This window comes from Staurois parvus, unplaced genomic scaffold, assembly GCF_062004578.1.
Source record: "Staurois parvus isolate SC_StPar_1 unplaced genomic scaffold, SC_StPar_1.0 ptg000273l, whole genome shotgun sequence".
NCBI classification, from domain to species: domain Eukaryota; kingdom Metazoa; phylum Chordata; class Amphibia; order Anura; family Ranidae; genus Staurois; species Staurois parvus.
The window spans coordinates 1-19,890 of record NW_028318069.1 but is presented as its reverse complement, the minus strand read 5'-3'; the positions used below and the strand labels follow the sequence as shown (position 1 = coordinate 19,890).

General features: G+C 47.0%; 1 protein-coding gene across 1 annotated transcript in view; it reads right to left on the bottom strand.

The window, feature by feature from the left end:
* The window catches only part of LOC149459117 (uncharacterized), a 128,362-nt gene extending 108,479 nt beyond the window's left edge, over positions 1–19,883 (bottom strand). The window contains exon 1 of the mRNA XM_089681620.1: positions 19,843–19,883. The gene's annotated coding sequence lies outside the window, so the exon portion shown is untranslated. The remainder of the gene's footprint in view (positions 1–19,842) is intronic.
* Positions 19,884–19,890: the final 7 nt, after the last annotated feature.

Below are 19,890 nucleotides of genomic sequence, written 5' to 3'. Positions count from 1 at the left end.
GACCCCATGTACTGTCAGAATTACTGACCCATTTCTCTGCTGAACTCCGACGTCAAGATCTTGTCCAAACATATAGCTACTAGGTTGCAGGATCTCCTTGGGATAATACCATTCTAGCTCTTAATATTCTTCATTGGACACGACACGGCCCATACCGATCTCTCCTCTTCGTCTTATCTATTGATGCCGAAAAGACTTTTGATAGGGTGGATTGGCTGTTCATGGAGGAGTTCCTGCTTAAACAGGGACTTGGGCAGAAAATGATGAGATGGATCTCGGCCCTCTACACTGAACCAGAAGCTAAAGTGAACAGGACTTTCTCTGACCTGCTGAGTATACACAATGGCACCAGGCAGGGATGCCCTTTATCCCCTCTCCTGTTTGCTCTGGTGTTGGGACCACTCCCAAGGAAAAGTTAGCATAATGATGACATCATAGGGGTACTTGTTGGGTCTGGAGTCCATAAACTTTCTGCTCATGCTGACAATATTCTGTTTTACATATCCCAGCCACTTACCACTCTGCCAGTTTTGATGTTGGGGCTTCACACTTATGGTTCTCTCTCTAATTTTAGTATTAACTACGGGAAGTCTGAGATTCTTCTGGTCACGATTCCCTCTGATCTTATACTATCACTCAAGACTAATTTCCAGTTTTCCTGGAAATCACAAACGCTGCCCTATCTATGCACTGATATCTCTTCAGATCCCAAATTATTGTACTCTGCAAATTATGATGCACTCTTACAAGGGGTAGAAAAAGATTTAAGTGCTTGGCAAAATACTGCCTTTACGTGGATGGGTCAAATTAACACTCTTAAAATGATGATCCTGCCATACATTTTGTACCTGCTCTCCACAATCCCCATACACCTGCCACCTTTGTTTTTCCGTCATTTACAACTTTCATTTTGCTGGGGAAACAACCAAAGTTGGTGTACTCCCAACCTTCGTCGATGTAAAGAAGATGGGGGCCTTGGGTTGCCTGATATATCTCTATAATATAAAGCTGTGTCATTGGTTCGTATTATAAACTGGTGCCACCATTTGAAAGAGACGATATGGGTTACTGTGGCGGAACCGTTCCACCTGGGCTTCCTCGTGCGGAGCAGTGCGTCTCACCCAATGGTCCCCTTTTCCGGCAAGTCTTCCAGCACTCTCCCAAGGCAGGTATTATAGCTAAAAACACTCCCTTCCCTGTTCTCCCAAACCACGATTCAGAACTTCGTGTAGGGTGAAAATGAATGACTCTTTATTAAACACAGCTTAGTATATACAACTTCACCGCCCAACCCCACCAGACAGCCTGGCACTGGGTTTTCCCCACCCACAACAAACCCTACAACCAACAATACAGTATGAACTCTATTAGAAGTGAAAAACTACAAGGTCACATTTCCCTAAACAAACAGTGTAGAATGTCTGTGAAACATGTCCAGCTTTACAAAGGGGATAAAACCAGAACAGAAAGGGCAAAATGTTATCACACAGGGACAGTTCCTCACAGTTACCTTTGAAAAGTCTATCGCTGGTAGGAACTTGGCAAGGGCCCCTTGGATCCAACGTATGGCCCACGGGCTGTCCACGGGATGAGCCCGTTTATACTGAACAGTCTGAGAGTCTGGGATCAAGCCAATGGAATGGAAATTCTTTCCAACCTCACCTCTGGAACCGCTTGGGGGTTTTCCTTGGTTCCCTCCTGGGAAAGATATCTCCTTTTTTAACACCTGGGATAGAGAAGGGAACACTACGTGTTTGAAATTGGCCCCTGCAGGTCAACTGCTGCCCCTGGACAGATTTAGAGGTTCCTTTGGGACATTCCCCATGGACTTCTGGTACCATAGACAGCTACATGATTTCTTCCAGAAATTAGTCCCTAAAGTACGCCAAACGACTCACTAACGTCTTTCAAATCTATATGTATGAACCTTGGGGAATCCAAACATTTACTCACCCAAATGTATAGGAGTCTATTATCCATTTCCTCCTAGATGACTCCCTACTATGTTAGGGAATGGGAATTGGAGCTGGGACTTAACTTTACCCCTCACCAATTACAGAAAATCATCAAATTATCACATGCCTCCTCCATCGGCTCTAAGACCTAAGAGTCGTAAGGGACCGCCTGGCGGTACCACTAGCACTCCACTGATCAGGCGTCCCCAGAGCACGGAATCTAAGCCCCAGAGTACTTGTTCACCAGGGCCCCTGATGGTGGGGATGGACTTGGAGTACCCTGAGACCAGGTCGTGGCTACCGAGTATACCTGTCAGTGGTAGGGGTATTCGCCAGGGGCTCCCACGGGGGAGAGCCTGATATGAGGAGGTCGGGTGATCCCGATGGGATGAATGGATGGCTGAGCAGGTGCGAAGTCAGACAAGCCGGGTCGGTAGCCGTGGGGATGGTGCGGTACAAAGTAGCGGGCAGAGAATAGTCGGGTCACTCGCCAGGTCAACAACAGAAGGTCAGATCTAATAAGGGGCATCCAGAAGAAAGGTCAGGTCAGGCAAGCCAAGGGTCAGAGCAGGAGAATAAAGCATGGTCAGGTTCAATCCGGTTCAGCAACTTACAATACACAGGTTCGCAGATACAGGAATACAGGAAAGACCAGAAGGCACTGAATGACAGCTCAGGGCCGTTTAAATATTGCGCCCTGCGCTGTCCTTGGTGCCAGGCGCGCGCCCGCGGCTCCTACTGTGCCCTGCACAGGGCGGCGGACTGCGCCTGCGCCAGGACCAGCGCCGCAGGGATCCCTGACAGTCGTACTATAAATCCCTGTCTCGCTGGTATAGGACGCCCTCATGGTTGGCTAAGATCTTCCCTGGGGTTGATCGTGGCTGTTGGAGAGGCTGCCCTCATAAAGGCATCTTTCTGCATATATGGTGGCATTGCCCCAAGATCCAAAAATTCTGGAGAGATATTTTCTTTGGATTCAGAGAACAACCCTTAAACCTATTAAATTTACCCCCTTCATTATTTGCTTCACGCTACGTCTTCCTCTATCAAATCATATAAACATAGTGTCACCCCTCATCTTTTGAATGCAGCCAAGAGCCTGATAATGACATTTTGGAAACAATCTCAGTGTCCTACCATACAGGACTGGAGGAGGGAGGTGGAAAAGATACTAGAAGCTGAATGCTGGGTTTATACAGTTAAAAATTATCTTCAGACATTTTATGACATTTGGTCTGGCTGGATGTATTACTCTATGGAACTGGACAGCCCAGATGACCTTACCCCTGGCGATATAACGCTATAACTCCTAGAGCTTTTTTGGGCAACTTTGGTTAGTGATATCCCTCCACTGATAATTATTGCCACGTGCCTGACAGACTCACTCTCCTTAACCGCTGGACGATACATAACTTCATATTATACTTATCTCTCACCCACACACTTACCCACTTACCTCACATCTAAAATGGTGTTATGCCCTGTGATCATAGTTTATTTTGCAGTTGCCTATCATGGCTCCTGCTACTTCTTTCTTTTCCTCATCTTTGTACCCTGAATCATTTATTGTGCTCTATTTTTATGTCGCTATCAAATGTGTTAGTTCATGTTTTTGTTATGATATAATGGTTTTATTGAGACGCAACTGCCTTGTTGCCCTGGTACTGCCATGTGCAGATATATAGCTCCTGCATGGCCAGCTGTTACAGGTTTAACACAAGCTTTCCACTCTTCCATATCTGTTCTTTTTGTGGAGTTTTACTGAACTGGGTCTTCACCTGACAACCCCTTGTGCTTCAAGTATGTAAGGCTTCTATATATTATGCATATTATGGGCTCCACCAAGCTATTATGCCAACTGTATGATACATGTCTATATGACAATCATTGACTGTCTAAATGACCCTTGGGATATTGGGCATATTATGTCATATATTGCCATTTCCCTTCTATCATTAAACCACTCTTGCAATATTGAGGAGATGTATTCTACATAATTTTGCATTATAAGCCTAACCGCATATACTTGAGAGATCTGTTATACTTTCATACATCACTTGATATCTGAGGTATGACTTTCAGCTTTTTACCCTGATACTAGGGATTATACCAATTATTTTTGATGGTTGCATCAAGGATCATGTTTATCTAGATTTATTATTATGCCCTTTTTGTGTATGTTTATATGGTTATGTGATTTATACATGAATCCTGTCCTTGGTACTCACCACACCTTCTTGAGCCATCTATATCACCACCTGCTTGTCATCTTCACTGTCTTGTTCAACTTTTGAGACTATTCTATTCATCACATCTTTATGGGACTTTTTGCAGGTCTAGTGCTGTCCAGGTTGATCTTGCCATTCTGCTCTTGATTTTCTTTCCCCCTGGGTGGTGGTGAGGTAATTTTTTTGTGTAATTTTTGTATATTTTGGCTTACCATGCCATACATGTCTTTGTGATATTTGTACTTTTTTTTACTGCAAATTAAATTATTTTTGTCTATCATTTGGTTTTCAAGGCTGCAGTCTGTCCTCATTTGGACCCCCTTTTGGCTTCTGGGTCCTTTACCCCCTGGTCTTTTCTCTTTATTTTCCCAAAGATGACCTTACCCCTGGTGATATAACGCTATAACCCCTAGAGCTTTTTTAGGCAACTTTGGTTGGTGATGCCCCTCCACTAATGATTGTTGCCACATGCCTGACAGACTCTCTCTCCTTAACCGCTGGACGATACATAACTTCATGGTATACTGATCTCTCACCCACACACTTACCCACTTACCTCACATCTAAAATGGTGTTATGCCCTGTGAACATAGTTTATTTTGCAGTTGCCTAATATGGCTCCTGCTACTTCTCTCTCTTTTCCTTATCTTTGTACCCTAAATCATTTATTGTGCTCTATTTTTATGTCGCTATCAAATGTGTTAGTTCATGTTTTTGTTATGATATAATGGTTTTATTGAGACACAACCACCTTGTTGCCCTGGTACTGCCATGTGCAGATATATAGCTCCTGCATGGCCACTGGGTCCCTGGGTGTTATAGACTTCTTTTATGCCTACTGCCCTAACAGCGGGCAGGTGGTTACATGACATGTGGATACAACATATCTGTTCTTTTTGTTTTGTTTTTTTATCTTCTGTGTTTTTTGTGTTCTGTCTTGAAAATTATTTTCTTTTTCAATATTTTTATTAAAAATTTGTAACATATAAACATGTAGATAACAGTATAACTATAGGCCCCTGATGACCATACAGAAGGAACTTGCAATGCAGGTGAGACACAAAGATACCGAAAAAAAATAACATAGATCAACGATATAGAAAGTATAGCAAGTCCAGATGGCTTAATCCACCTTGGAGCTGGAGGCACTAGGATTGGTCAACGGCAGGCACAAAGGGATGGAAAAGCTGGATCTGTGGAAGCAATCCACATGTGCCAAAGCCCGAGGTCTATAGTCTCATATATCGGGCACAAAAAAACCCCCAAACTACTATACAATGCATCTTTAAACTATAATAAGGCATCAAATCATCAGAGGGCTAATCGGCAAGAAAAGAAAGAAAGATGGAGAAAAAGGAGGAGTAAAAGAGAACAAAGGGAGAAATAGAATACATCCACGCAACTGGCTCCACTGAGCCAGCACAAAGAAAAAATAGCAATTTTAGGAGGTAGCTTGCAGGTAACTAATCCGTGGGTTCCAGACTCGCGCAAACTTGGCAGAGGTATCTCGCAGGATACTGACCATTTTCTCATTGATCATGATCCAGGAAGGTTTTAGTTTCATTAACACTAAGTCCACTACCAGGTTCTTCCAGGCAGTAGCGATTGCAATTTTGGATGCCAGGAACATGAAATATATTGGGATCTGAGTGGATCTGGAAGCTCCAGCAATGGGTTAGTTAACCGTTTCCATACCGGCACTTTTACCCCCTTTCTGCCCAGGCCATTTTTTCAGGTTTCAGCGCTCTCACACTTTGAATGACAATTGCGCGGTCATACAACATTGTACCCAAACTAAAATTTTATCATTTTCTTCACACAACTAGAGCTTTCTTTTGGTGGCATTTAATCACCACTGGGGTTTTTATTTTTTGCTAAATTAACAAAAAAACACGTTTTTCATTGTTTCTGTTATAAACGTTTGCAAATAAATAATTGTTCTTCATGAATTTAGGCCAAAATGTATTCTACTACATATCTTTGGTGAAAATAACCCAAATTAGGATGTATTTTTTAGTTTGTAGGAAAGTTATAGAGTTCACAAACTATGGTATAGATCTGAATATTGATCAATCCTGAAGTACTGACAGCCAATCTAATTTCTTGAGGTCCAAGAATGTCAGAACAGTACAGATATCCCCCAAATGACCCCTTTTTGCAAAGTAGACAGTCTGATGTACTTTATAAGAGGCATGGCGAGTTTTTTGAAGTTGTATTTTTTTTGTCATAATTTTTCGGAAAATAAAAAAAATTAAAAAAATTATTTTCACTATTTTTTTTTTACATACTGTCACCAGAGCAGTACAGCGTCATCATATAACTGGCATGGCAGTGATCAGGGACACTGACTGGGGACAGTATGAAAAAAATATATACCGTATTTTTCGCTCCATAAGACGCACTTTTTCCCCCCAAAAAATGGGGGAAAATGTCAGTGCGTCTTATGGAGCGAATATAAAGTGGCCGGTCCAGTATTTCTGCCGCCACCATGTCAGAATACCGGGCCAGCCGCTCAGCTGTTCTCTCCTGCAGGGCCTTACCTGTTCCTCGCTCCAGCGCTGCACAGTCTTCTCGCTCTGGCTTCTGTGACAGCCGGGTGCCCACTGCGCATGCGCTGCGCTTTGTGAATGGTCCAGTGTTTTCTGGGACACATGACAGGTCCCAGAAGGCGCTGGGCCATTCACAAAGTGCAGGGCTTCTCGCGCATGCGCAGTGGGCACCCGGCTGTCACAGAAGCCGGCGCGGGAAGAAGAGGGAAAGACAACTCAGCGGAAGTGGGAGCAGGTACCTGTCAAATTCAGGTACCTGCTCCCCCTCCCTCTCCAAAGGTCAGCATTCTCTGGTCATCCCCTGCACTGTCTGCAGTCTCTGGTCATCCCCTGCACTGTCTGCAGTCTCTGGTCATCCCCTGCACTGTCTGCAGTCTCTGGTCATCCCCTGCACTGTCTGCAGTCTCTGGTCATTCCCTGCACTGTCTGCAGTCTCTGATCATTCCCTGCACTGTCTGCAGTCTCTGGTCATTCCCTGCACTGTCTGCAGTCTCTGGTCATCTGTACTGTGTCCCTGGTATTTTCCCTGTACTATATCCACAGTCTCTGGTCATCTCCTGTACTGTGTCCGCAGTCTCTGATCATCTCCTGTACTGTGTCCGCAGTCTCTGGTCATCTCCTGTACTGTGTCCGCAGTCTCTGGTCATCTCCTGTACTGTGTCCGCAGTCTCTGGTCATCTCCTGTACTGTGTCTGCAGTCTCTGGTCATCTCCTGTACTGTGTCCGCAGTCTCTGGTCATCTCCTGTACTGTGTCTGCAGTCTCTGGTCATCCCCTGTACTATGTCTGCAGTCCATTGGTTCAGAATATTTTTTTTTCTTGTTTTTCGCCTCTAAAACCTAGGTGCGTCTTATGGTCAGGTGCGTCTTATGGAGCGAAAAATACGGTAATTTTAAAACATTTTTAATTTTTTATTACATTTTGTTTCTTTTTTTTCATATTTCACTATGACAAAAGTAGTACAATGTTACCATAGTAACATTGTACTACTTTGGGGAAGTGATCAGTATTTGTTGGTTTTTTTTTTGTTTTTTTGTTTTTTTTTTACACAATTTGCTTATAGCAAAGAATTACTTTGCCATAAGCAAGCATTTACCTGAATGACATAGATTTATTCAGGGTTTTTTTTTTTGTGCTTAGCTGTGATTTGGCCATGGTTAAATCACATCATACAGCTGGGCTGTGATTAGCCCAGCTTGTGCATGTGATCGCTGTGACCAATCACAGCTATACACACTAGTATACAATGGATGGCATGAATGAAGCCATCCATTGTATACAACTGTCATGTGACCTGCTGCGATTGGTCACATGGTACCGGCAACGGGGCCGGTACTCAGATCTGTCATCGACCACGTCCGAGGTACACGGGCGTGATCTGTCACCGGCCCTGCAGGCGCTCAAACTGCGCATGCCCGGGAGGATGCCATATGGCATCCACCCGAAACACTAATGGATTTTGCACACCACCATTTAGCCATTGGCCGGGCGGCTAGTGGTTAAGCAGCAAAGTTCTAGGGTTCTTGATGGCATTAATCATGGTCACCGTGAAAATGAGGGAATTAACTCATATCCAGTACCTTCTAACCTTAGGGCATGTCCACCATACATGGAACATTGTTCCCACTTGCCCACATCCTGGGAAACAGAGCGAGGAGGAGCCAGGGTACATTCTCGACAATTGATCCGGGACTAAATACCAGCAAGAAAGGACCTTATAGCCTGCCTCTACAAGGAAGACATTCACAATGCCCTTGTATATTCTAAGGGACCATTCCCTCCAGTCCTCCTCTCCTATCTCCTCACCCACATCTCTCTCCTAGGCAAGCATATACAGTAGTCTAGGTGGAAACAAACAATTTATACAGACTTGAGATACCCCTATTCTGAACCTCACTTTGGAAACATCTGCTTTCAAAAGCTGTTCGTGTGGTGACGTCAATGGCATTCCTTTGTAAAGAGCGAATTAAATGGAGGATTTGCTGCAGACAATATAGTTCAGTTACAGGCATCCCAAGCTGTTGTAAGAAATAAGTAGCGGGGTGTATCCCCCTATGGCCCAAGAAGTGTCCCACCCGATACAATTGAAAATTATTTTCCATAAAAAAGTGTGTACATATATATATATAATTGTGACAGAAGGTACAGGGAGGAGGTCCCCCTCCAACTGTCACAGACAGGGGAGCACTGGCAGTAGAAGGTGGAACCTAGCAGCAGGGCTGGTGCTAGACTATTTTGCGCTCTAGGCAAGACCAGCTACTTGCACCCCCCAAAAAAAGTTAAATAAAACCTCAAGTAGAACTTAAAAATAAAATGCCTTGCCAATGTTATGTCCGTGTGGAGACTAGGGAGCTGGGATGAAGTGATGCGCGGCATCTCTTTGGCTGAATACCTCTTCCTCATGGATTGGCTGAAGTTTTCCGGTGGCATCCACCATGTAGAAACTAGGTCCACTGATGAGAGTGTAGACCCTATGAAGCATGGCAGGGGACATGGGGGTGTGGAAGCGATCTGGAGGCTGCACAGCTATTGGATCATTTCCAACCTGAGAGTCAGCCTGTCAAACTTACACATATTCAATGAGTCCCATTATTTCTTATTTACACTTGTGTTTGAGGGACAATAAAAATGTGTGCCTGAGACACACTTATACTATCCCCAACTACTCCCTACTATACTGCAAAGACATTACCATCGTAGTACAGCATAAGGGGATTTTACACAGCACCCCTCCACAATTGCCATACTACAGTGGCACTTCCTTTGCAGCATAATAGGGAGTAGTTGGGGGATGGTAAAAGTGTGGCTCAGCTGCACATCTTTAATGTCCCTCAAACCTAAGTATACATAAGAACTAACAGGAATCATCTCATGGTGCTCATGTGGTCATCGTCAATATTATGATGATGATCACCACACAGTACAGAAGGTCTGTATACAGGGTACGGCTGTATCTGTCTGTACCTCAGAAAACAGAAATTGTGAGCTTGCCTGTGCACCGGGTTCCCATTGCTGCCTGTGCCCTTGGCCACCTTTCTGTTAAATCACCTACCGCTGCTGGGCTACAGCCTCACCTTTCACTTTCCTCAGCCACAGAAGGGATAATCACTTCTCAAATGAAAGGCTGTGAGGAGCTGCGGCTGGCCACCACCGATCAGCATTCCAAAATGCAGCTCAACTTTAGCCACCTGCGCCTGAAATTTAAAAAATGGTTCCTCTCTGTTCCTCGTCTCCTGAGCCCCTCTGGTGAACTGATGGGGCCCAGGGAAAATATAATTAATGTTACATCAGGACTGGTTGTACTACCCTATTGTCGGATCTGGCTGTGGCTGCACCACAGGCAGCAGTGTGCCCTAGGTGGCTGCCAAGTTTGCCTAGTGGTAGCACAGACCCTGCATAGCAGCATGTTACATGTTACACCCTAACTATGGGTATAACATGTAACATGCTCCTAAGGGTGAACTTAGCCTTTACGCTGGCCTTACATGGTTAGATTTTTGTTTGACTATTCCTCAGAACATTGAGTCAACTAACTAATAGTCCTTAACATTTCATCCAGGCTTGCTACTTAAATGGAATCATAGATGAATTTAACAGGTTTCATTTTAATATGTATAATTTTTTCCAGAACAAAAAACACATTCTCAGTCGAGAATGAACATCAATATGATTAGTTAAATCAAACAAATATTCAGAAAAGGAACGGCTTTCAAAATTTTTTTACTGGTGAATGGACAGCTTTAGGCACAGAGGTGCCAGGGCAGGAAGCTGTCATACATAGTAGAGGAAGAAAGTCATTAAACCCGAGGAAACACAAAGTCCAGAGTTTGGAAGAACACCTGAACAGACAAACCAAAAGCTCATCCCTACTCAGTTGTAGAGTGTTGTGCCATATTAGCTACTGATGGATTCTGAAGGTTTGGAGTTTAAAAAGGGTATTGTTTAAATCCCTTATTTTTGCTGTTTAACCTTTCTGATTATGCTCAATCCACAAACCTAACATACCAGGATTAACTGCTTCCCAACCGCCCTATAGCAGAACTACTGCTACAGGTCGGCATGGCTGCGCAATATCACATGTATATATATGTGATTTTATATTACTGAGTAGGGGATGCGCACCTGAGCCCTACCCGCACCGCCATTGGCAGCTACAGCTGTCGATCACTGGGTCCCCGACCGAGATTCCCCGCTGGCACCCGGCGATCGCTGAATATCACTGGCAGAGAAAAGGTCTATATGTAAACAATACAGATCTCTCCCCTGTCAGCTCCAGCACGCTGCTTTGTATTGCTCTGCATAGCCACCTTGTCATCCAATTCTTCCCCTTTGCTGGAGCCCTGTCACGACCAAACCTGTCACGTGTCCCCCACATGCAACTCCCTCAGCGACTAGCTAACCGAAACGTGTACGTGCGGCCGTGACAGGGGGGTAGGAGGGAATAAAGGGGACTTAACTTTGAATATATAAAACCGTACTTCCACAGCCCACACTACCTTTGGCCACCACCAGAGGGAGACTCCAATCCAGCTGGTCGACCACACACTGGCAGATACAAATCTTATATACAATCTGGTGCACTGATTAGAGTTGAGGACCAGCTTAGTAATTACCCACCCTTCTAGGATTCCTCCAGCTATTCCACAAGCCAGAACCCAAGTGCTAATCACTCTTCCACTGTCCACACCCCCCCCCACACCAGACACACCACAAAAGGTAGCCTGCCACCACCCAACAGTTTATCCGCAGAACGGTCTGCTGGGACACCGCACACACACAGATCTCCGTCTGGCCGATCTGTTACCTTTTACAATCTGCCCACACACAGTGCAATTGCATACAGATTGGCAATGAGCTGGACTGATCGTTTAAAGGCACTAATATACAATACAATCTAATCTCTCCAATCTAATCTCTCCGAAGATATGCGCACATGCTTAAATACACAGAATTCACTAATTAATTTTAAGATTTAATTTCCCGAAAGTGGGCAGTGCATAAAATATGTACAAAATATAAAAAGTTACAGAAATACAAAAAAGACACACAAATAACTAATTACTATAAGATAAAAGGGAATAAAAGACAGAATAAAACTTTACCAGTATTTACCCTGTGACTGGGGCAAGTCAGAGTATCAGCAATCCGTTGGTCGATCGGACCAGCTCTGTATGAATAGCCAATGTCCCAATGTCCGCGTACTCCTTTTATGGGGATATGGACATAGGTGGGACATTAGTCCTCGGCCAATTGACGCGGGGGGGTGGTCCTGTACCTGCCCACAGGATGTCCTGATTGCTGGCCCGCCCAAGTTCAATTGGACCAAGACCGGCTTGAGACACCAAGTCGGGGATTGGATTTCCGACACCAGCTCATCAGCCCGATCGCGACAGTACCAAACACCTTTCGACTGTTGCAATCCAGCTCCACCTAACCATTCCCTGCATTTTCCTGGCTTTCTACTTAAGCTACAAACATGATTTTTATATGCAGATGCAGCGCACAGAATGCCCTACAAGAAGGGAATATGTTCATCTCTCTGCAACTAATATTTTAGCTTTTATGAGAGGTGAAACATACCCCTTTTTGATGGATGGATATTCCTTTTAGAGCTTTCAATGTCAGGCAGACACCCTGTCTGCTGTAATTTCCTCAAAACCGGTTTTCCCAGAAGGTGCCAACCTTATTAACACAAAAGGTGTCACATCCAGGAAGCCAGGCCTTTCAGCCTAATTGATTCTAATTGTACCTCATTTCCCAAATGACAAGGACTGAATCTACATCTAATCTACTCAAATCTGTACATTTATGTCACATGTGAATGCACTATGGTTACGATTACATATTGCTACTGATCACATCTTATCTACTCAAATCTTACACGTACGTTACAAGCCCACTTTCCGGTACAATGCAGCTGCTGGACCATCACTGCCTCTAGCTGTTCCCTGTCTGATGTCCCTCCTTCTCTGGCTATGAACATATCTTGCTCAAATATCTGCAAGCAGAAATGCTTGCCAAACATGACTCCTTTCTGCCAGTTTGTGGGCTATCTTAGGGCTGGTAAACATGACATGCCAGCGGGAGGGGGAGGAGGGGAAACCGGCCAGCGTTATTGCTGCAAGGGGCACCAGGGAATCCCTGAGGTGGCAGAGCAATATGTAGGGGTCAGAGCATTGGGGGATGGCAGAGACCTATTTTTACAGTTAAATACCCCTGTGACTCCCTCGCAGCACCCAAGGCCAGTGGCAAGGAAGAGGAGGGAAAGCTGGCAACTGCAAGGGAGCCACAGAGGATCTGTCTGTGCTGTGGTGGGGGGCTGAGGGTGGTGGGATTCAGTGGCCATGATGGGAATTGGTTGACTATTCGCAGTGTGTGACAGGGCACAGTGTGCCCCCCTTCCCTCTGGGTCTGTGCACCCCACACACACAATGTACAATGAATGATATGCCAGTGAATAGATACCAAAGCTACTGATCTGTTCACAAAGTTTTTGATGACCCCCCCAGACATGGGAGGATTAAACGTGTCTGGATTTAACAGAAATATTTCCTTGGACAAGATACAGTATCTCACAGAAGTGAGTACACCCCATGCATTTTTGTTGTACTAACTTTTGTTGCAGCGGTTTAGACATTCACGGCTGTGTGTTGAGTTATTTTGAGGGGACAGCAAATTTACACTGTTATACAAGCTGTACACTCACTACTTTACATTGTAGCAAAGTGTCATTTCTTCAGTGTTGTCACATGAAAAGATAGAATAAAATATTTACAAAAATGTGAGGGGTGTACTCACTTCTGTGAGATACTGTACTTAAGGTTGAGAAGTTTTCCCACTTAATACATGAAATGTATGTAACACTACCCTCACGAGAGCCGCTTTGTTGTGGATATCCCTCAACCTCTCCCTGCACAGCCAGGCAACAGGTATTTCTCACACCAACTTGCATCCAAAGACAATGACCAGTCCATGGGCTTGGTTTTGTTATTTTATCAGGGGAAATAAACTTGGATGGGGAATAGGGTTTATGGGATGCCCACTTTGGCTTGAAATAGCAGAAGGGGGACACTTCCCTCCTATGGACAAAGACAGATCCTGGACTGCTCTTTTTCTGAAAGCTGTCAATCTTTATGGATCAGTAGCAGCTGCCCTTTATGGGAGTAACTAGCACCTACTCAAAAATCACTTTACTTCTCATTTATGATTTTTGGTCACTTGTCCTATGATAAAGTCTTGCAATGCTCTGGGTATGCAATAATAGCTGTAGAGACTCTTGAAACACCAATTTGGTTGTTAGGGTTTGAAGGACGCACTACAACTGCACTGCAACTGCACCTAATGCATACAGTAATACACATCTAGAGCATCAATGTGTTTTTTATTGATTTTTGCAGAAATGCACTTACAGTCCCTTTAACATGGGACATGTTCACATCTATGCGTTTTTCATCTGCTGCATTTTTGGAAAGGGTCAGGGAGAGAAAGGAGGGGAAGGAGAGAGAAAAGGAGGGGAAGAGAGAAAGGAGGGGGAGAAAGGAGGGGAAGAAAGGAGGGGAAGAGAGAGAGAGGAGAGAGGGGGAAGAGAGAGAGAGAGGAGAGAGAAGGGGGAAGAGAAAAGAGAGGAAGAGAGAGATTGGGGAAGAGAGAGGGATAAGAGAGAGGGGGGGTGGGGGGAGAGAGAGAAAAGAGAGGGAAGAGAAAGATAGGGGAAGAGAGAGATAGGGAGGAATAGACAGGGAAGAGAGAGAGGGAAGAGAGAGATAGGGGGGAATAGACAGGGAAGAGAGAGAGGGAAGAGAGAGAGGGAGAAAGAAGAGAGATAGGGAAGAGAGTGAGAGGGGAAGAGAGAAGAGAGAGAGGGGGGGAGAGAGCGAAAGACGGAAGCGAGCACAAGAGAGAGACGAGAGAGGGAAGAGAGAGAGGGGGGAGAGAGAAAAGGAAAAGGGAGAGCTGGGGAGAAGAGAGAGGGGGGAAGAGAGAAGGGAAGAGGGAGAGAGGGGAGAGAGAAGGAAAGAGGGAGAGAGAAGGGAAGAGGGGGAGAGAAGGGAAAGAGAGAGAAAAGAGGGGGAGAGAGGGAAGAGAGCGAGAGAGAGAGAGGGAAGAGAGAAGGGGGGAGAGAGGGAAGAGAGAGAGAGAAGGAAGGGGGAAGAAAGAGAGAGAGAGGGGGAGAGCGAGAGGGGGGAACGAGAGAGAGCAGGAAGAGAGCAAGAGAGGGGGGGAGAGGGAAGAGACGGGGGAGATAGGGAAGAGAGAGAGGGGGGAAGCACGAGGGGGAGAGGGGGAAGAGAGAGAGAGGAGAGAGGGAAGAGAGAAGGGGGGAAGAGAGAGGAGGAAGGGGGGGAGAGGAAAAGAGAGAGATTGGGGAAGAACGAGAAGGGGGGAGCGAGAGAGAGTGAAAGAGAGATGGGGGGAGAGGGGGAGAGAGAGAGAGGAGGGGAAGAGAGAGAGAGGAGGGGGGAAGAAAAGAGAGGGAAGAGAGAGAGAGGGTAAAAGAGAGGGGGGAGAAAGGGAAGAGAGAGGGGAGAAGAAAAAGAGAGGGGGAAGAAAAAGAGAGGGGGGAAGAAAAAGAGGAAAGAGAGGGAAGGGAGAGAAAAGAGAGAGAGAGGGAGAGCGAAGAGAGATAGGGAAGAGAGTGAGAGGGGAAGAGAGATAGGGAAGAGAGTGAGAGGGGAGAAGAGAGGGGAGGGTGGGGGGAGAGAGAGAAAAGAGAGGGAGAGAGATAGGGGAAGAGAGAGATAGAGGGGAATAGACAGGGAAGAGAGAGAGGGAGAAAGAAGAGAGATAGGGAAGAGAGTGAGAGGGGAAGAGAGAGAAGAGGGAGAGGGGGGAGCGAAAGACGGAAGAGAGCACGAGAGAGAGGGGGGAGAGAGGGGGGAGAGAGAAAAGGAAAAGGAGAGCTGGGGAGAAGAGAGAGGGGGGAAGAGGGAGAGAGGGGAAGAGAAGGGAAGAGGGAGAGAGAAGAGAAAGAGAGAGGAAAGATGGGGGAGAGAGGGAAGAGAGGGGGGGATGGGGAGAGAGAGAGCAGGAAGAGAGAATGGGGGGAAGAGAGAGAGAGAGAAGGAAGGGGGGAAGAAAGAGAGAGAGGGGGAGAACGAGAGGGGGGAACGAGAGAGAGAGCAGGAAGAGAGCAAGAGAGAGGAGGGGAAGAGAGGGAAGAGACGGGGGAGAGGGGGAAGAGGGGGGGCACGAGGGGGAGAGGGGGAAGAGAGAGAGGAGAGAGGGAAGAGAGAAGGGGGGAAGAGAGAGGAGGAAGGGGGGGAGAGAAAAGAGAGAGATGGGGAAGAGAGAGAAGGGGGGAGCGAGAGAGAGTGAAAAGAGAGATGGGGGAGAGGGGAAGAGAGAGAGAGGAGGGGAAGAGAGAGAGGAGGGGGGAAGAAAAGATAGGGAAGAGAGAGAGGGGTAAGAGAGAGAGAGGGGGGAGGGAAGAGAGAGGGGAGAAGAAAAAGAGAGAGGGGGAAGAAAAAGAGAGAGGGGAAGAAAAAGAGGAAAGAGAGGGAAGGGAGAGAAAAGAGAGAGAGAGAGATGGGGGGGAGAGGGGAGAAGAGAGAGAGCGAGAGAGAGATAAGGAAAGAGAGAGAAAGAGAGGGGGGGTAGCGAGAGGGGAGAGAGGGGGGAGAGAGGGGGAGAGCGATAGGGAAGAGAGGGGGAACGGGAGGAAGAGAGAGAGGGGGAAGTGAGAGAGGGGGAAGAGAGAGGGGGGAAGAGAGGGAGAGAGGGGGCAAGAGAGAGGGGGAAAGAGAGAGGGGGGAGAGAGAGAAGGAAGAGAGGGGGGGTGAGGAAGAGAGGGGGAGGGAAGAGAGAGAGAGGGGGAAGAGAGCGAGAGGGAAGAGGGGGGGAGAAAAAGAGAGAGGGGGGAGAGGGGGGAGCGAGAGGGAAGAGAGGGGGAACAAGAGGGAGAGAGAGGGGGAGGGGGGAGGGGGAGGGGGAGGGGGGAGAGAGCGAGGGGGAAGAGAGAGGGGGGAGGGGGAGAGAGAGGGGGAAAGAGAGAGAGAGGGGAGGAGAGAGAGAGGGGGAGAGAAAAGGAAAAGGGAGAGCTGGGGAGAAGAGAGAGGGGGGAAGAGAGAAGGGAGAGAGGGGAAGAGAGAAGGCAAGAGGGAGAGAGAAGGGAAGATGGAGAGAGAAGAGGAAGAGAGAGGAAAGAGGGGGGGAGAGGGAAGAGAGGGAGGGATGGGGAGAGAGAGAGTGGGAAGAGAGAAGGGGGGAGAGAGGAGAGAGGGAAGAGAGAGAGAAGGAAGAGGGGGGGAGAAAGAGAGAGAGGGGGAGAGCGAGAGGGGGGACGAGAGAGAGCAGGAAGAGAGCAAGAGAGAGGAGGGGAAGAGAGGGAAGAGACGGGGGAGAGGGGGAAGAGAGGGGGGAGCGTGAGGGGGAGAGGGGGAAGAGAGAGAGAGGAGAGAGGGAAGAGAGAAGGGGGGGAAGAGAGAGGAGGAAGGGGAGGAGCGAGAGAGAGTGAAATCGAGATGGGGGGAGAGGGGAAGAGAGAGAGAGGAGGGGAGAAGAAAAGATAGGGAAGAGAGAGAGGGGTAAGAGAGAGAGGGGGGGAGAAAGGGAAGAGAGAGGGGGGAAGAAAAAGAGAGGGGGGGGGGAAAGAGAGAGGGGGGAAGAAAAAGAGGAAAGAGAGGGAAGGGAGAGAAAAGAGAGAGAGATGGGAGAGAGAGGGGAAGAGAGAGAGGGGAGAAGAGAAGAGAGGGAGAAGGAGAGAGAGAAAGAGAGAGAGAGGGGGGTAGCGAGAGGGAAGAGAGGGGGAGAGCGATAGGGAAGAGAGGGGGGAACGAGAGGAAAAGAGAGAGGGGGGGGAGAGAGGGGGGGAGAGAGGGGGGAGGAGAGAGAGGGGGAAGAGAGAGGGGGGAGAGAGAGAGAGAAGGAAAGAGAGAAGGAAGAGAGAGGGGGTGAGGACGAGAGGCGGGGAGGGAAGAGAGAGAGGGGGGGGAAGAGAGCGAGAGGGAAGAGAGAGGGGAAGAAAAAGAGAGAGGGGGAAGAGAGAGGGGGGGGAAGAGGGAGGGGGGAGAGCGAGAGGGAAGAGAGGGGGGAACGAGAGGGAGAGAGAGGGGGGAAGAGAGAGAGGGGGAGAGAGAGGGGGAGAGGGGGGAGGAGAGAGAGGGAGGGGGAGCGGGGGGGGAGAGAGGGGGGAGGAGAGAGAGGGAGAGAGAGAGGGGGAGAGAGAGGGGGGTGGGGGGGGAGGAGGGGAAGAGAGAGAGGGAGAGAGGAGGAGGAGAAGGAGAAGAGAGCTAAAGACAGGGAACAGAGAGGAGAGAGGGAAGAGAGAGAGGGAAGAAAGAGAGGGATGGGGAGAGGGGAAGAGAGAGAGGGGGGGAAGACAGGGGGGGGGGAAGAGAGAGAAGGAAGAGGTAGAGGGGGAACAGAGGAAAGAGAGGGAATAGAGAGAGACAGGGAAGAAAGAGAGGGGAGGGAAGAGAGAGAAGGGGAAGAGAGAGGGATGAGAGTAAGAGGGAAGAGAGAGAGGGGTGGGAATAGAGAGAGGAAGAGAGAGAGGGGAGAGGAGAGAGAGGGGGGAGGGAAGAGAGAGAGGGGGGAGAGGGAGAAGAGAGCGAGAGACAGGGAAGAGAGCAAGAGAGAGGGAAGAGAGAGAGGAAAGAGAGGGAAGAGAGAGAGAGGGGGGAAGAAATAGAGAGGGAAGAAAGAAAGAGGGGGGAAGAGAGAGATAGGGGAAGAGAGAGAGATAGGGGAAGGAAAAGAAAGAGGGAGTGGAGAGAGAGAGAAAGAGAGGGAAGAGAAAGAAAGGGATAGAGAGAGAATCATATATACATACACTTATTTACTCTGTCACTCTCTCATTGGGGGGGGGGGGGTTGCGCAAAATTTTTGTGTTGCCTAGGGCTGCACAAAATCTAAATACACCACTGCAGTAGTCACTAAGGGCTTGTTCCTACTATTCACATTCTAAATTCATCTTTTTAGCATGCGGGCAGCTTTCAGCTTTTCCTTGAGCTATGATGAGGGGAAAGTTGACTGTTTCTTTATGTAGTGCACAAAGTGGCACTTCATTTCTGTGCATTGTGCTGCAGTGCAGTGACATTCAGTGCTATGCAGTGCACCGTGTCATTTTTATGTACTACAAGGCTCATCACAACAGTGTTGTGGTGTTAACGGGGCACATAGAAAAACAATTGTTTTTTTTGTGCCCTTGTGGTGACTGATATTTATCCAGCACAGAAAAATGCCATTCTCCACACATTGTGTGAATGAGCCCTAAGACCTAACTCACACCTAATGTCTTGCGAACGCGGTCTCCTTTGCAAGCTTTGTTGTGTAATTCGCACATTTTCTGGCAATGCACATATGGCAGCCCATGGAATTGAATGGGCTGCCCTATACATGACAAACGCTCCATAGACGCTCCTACACCTTTTCAAGCATTGGGCTTTGCATCTTTTTGTATCATGCATTGTAGTGTGCTTTTTGCTTGATTTGTTGCACATGAAAATGTGCATCTACTGGCTGCATTTCTGCACCCGGTCTGAGAATGCACAAAAAATGCACTACAAACGCACATCACAGTTGTGGTGTTATTATTCTTAAAGATACCGCAAATGTGATGCACATTTGTAGCACATTATTCATGCGTTCCCAGAATGAGCATGGAAATGCGGGGTTTCTGTGCACATTCCTGGAATGTACAGGTGTGAATGCAACATTAAGCTCCTTTTACATGGTTATCATCAGTGTCAGAAAAAATTGATTCAGTTTACATCAGTTAACATCCATCTTCCGTTTAGTTCTGTTCCGTTCTGCATCCATTTACAACTGTTTTATTGTCTGCTTCCGTTTTCTTTTTATCGGAACAAAAATGCAGACATGTTCTAAATCTGACCTTAATGGAAGCATACGAAAAACTGATGTAAAAAGACGTCTGTTTACATTCGTTTGCCCATAGAATTGCATTACTGACTGTTTTTCTTCCATCAACAGACGGGTGTAAAATGGGCAAAATTTTAGACCCCTTTCACACGGGGTCTAAAAATTTTCAGTTGCGATCAAATCAAAACAAGTCTAAGCATGTTTCAATCAATATTGACACTTGAAGTGTATTCTGCTACCCTATAAAATGCAAACAAAAAAAGTGAATGGCAAATGGCAAAGAAATACATACTGTTCTCTAGACAGTGAGAGATGTTGGCTGCCCAGCGTCTATCTTCAT